This window comes from Rhea americana, unplaced genomic scaffold, assembly GCF_003343005.1.
Source record: "Rhea americana isolate MKP2758 unplaced genomic scaffold, rheAme1 scaffold_7, whole genome shotgun sequence".
NCBI lineage: Eukaryota > Metazoa > Chordata > Aves > Rheiformes > Rheidae > Rhea > Rhea americana.
This window is the reverse complement of record NW_028186867.1, coordinates 412,373-414,100: the sequence shown is the minus strand read 5'-3', so window position 1 is coordinate 414,100 and position 1,728 is coordinate 412,373.

The window sequence follows — 1,728 nt, the reverse complement described above, 5'->3', positions numbered from 1 at the left end:
AGATAACAGAATCATGGGTCACAAAATGTAGAGATAATAGATTTGGACAGGTGTGACTGTAATGTTGTCAGCTGCTGCTATTCTGTATCAAGGCCTTCAGTATTTGCTGTTTATTCTTCAAGCCAAAGCCCTTGGAGACAAGTGATTAGAGGCAAATATTAGCTTTCATTTTTTAAARAAGATTCTGAGAAAATCTTGAAATCATGACCCAAATGTACACTAACAGTTAAAAATCCAAAAGACAAATACAAATAGCCTGCAACTCTTTATTTTAAAACTCAAATTTTCAGGATTAACTCTTTTGAGACCTGAGCCATGATTTGTTAACWTTTAACAATGAAATGATGTAACTGAAGGCAAGAATTGGCAAAAAAACCCACAGAATCTTTTACAAACTATGACTGTGAAAGGAAGGAACCAAACAGTTTGCTATTCAGGTTRTATTTTGGAGGACACAACAGGGATTTTGTCTACTTTTTTTAAATGGTTAGATTTTGTGGAGTTTTTTTCAATTGGAAAAAAGATGTTTTGTAATTTGAAAAAAATCAAATCAGATCAGAAGTAATTGTGACACAAAAAAAACCTACAAAACCCCTGTGTTACTTTGTGTGATTCACCCCCAGAATGTAACAATTTTTAATATGGAACTGAAAGGAGAATCCTAGAGTGAGATATATGGGAAGATTTTCAGAACTGTGTACTGGAAGTAAAGCTAAGATGGGTGAAAACATCACAGTTTTTTGTAAACTAGAGTCCAGGTTGTTTTATTTCTGCTTCTGCTATTTTGTTTTGTTGTTTTTATTTTGCTCTCATACATTTGCTCGAAGGGCTTTCTTTTTCTGATGAAGAAATTTCTGTACTRAAAAAAAGCTTTCTTTCAAGAAAAGTTTGCTTTGTTGAAAATCTATTCAGTTAAAAAAAAAAACTTTGATAGGAGTTTCTGATCAGCTCTAAAGCTGTCAGTAAATCTGGACAATGGAACGTTGGAATTTCACCGATCATGAATAATCCCACTGACAGAGCATTAGTAAGCAACTGTTCAAGACCCTGTTCCTCTAAAGAAAAGTTTGGTAAACACTGAAAAACTGAGGTGATTCTTCAGTCATTCACCCAATGCAATTTTTATTATTTTTATATATATGGCTACAATTACTTTAGCTAAAATCTAAAACTTTTTCTTGTCTTTGYTCAATTTTCTGTCAATAATTTGTAAGCAGAACCAATTCCTAAGCAACATTAAAGAAAAATACCTTAATAGAAAACGAACAGTATATATAGAATTGACTATTCTACATAGACTAATTGACTAATTCCACTAATTCTATGTAGATTGACAATCTAGGAAAGCTGCAGTAGCTAGAAGTAATGAGCTGTCCATGTAATTAGGCATACACGTAGCTACGGGCGTATTTAGYGATTGCTTTCGAGGTGACAGTGTCATACCCGAACGCCTAAACTGAGCTAAACGASAGCTGCCCAAAAGGGCAGCTCAAGGAAGCACGAAAGGGAAGCAGCGGCAGGACTGTGCCCCGCTGAGGGGAAACCCAGCCTGAAGGGCACGCAACGCCACCTCGGCAGGGCCAGGAGCGGGCGCCGCGGGTGCTGCCCCTGCGCCGGCCCTGCCGCCTCCTAACGTCGCCTCCGGGCCACCTGCGCCCCTAACGGCCCCCCGCCAACGGCCGCCCCCGGCGCCGCGCCCCGCCCCCCTCCTCCCGGCGGGGAGGGGGC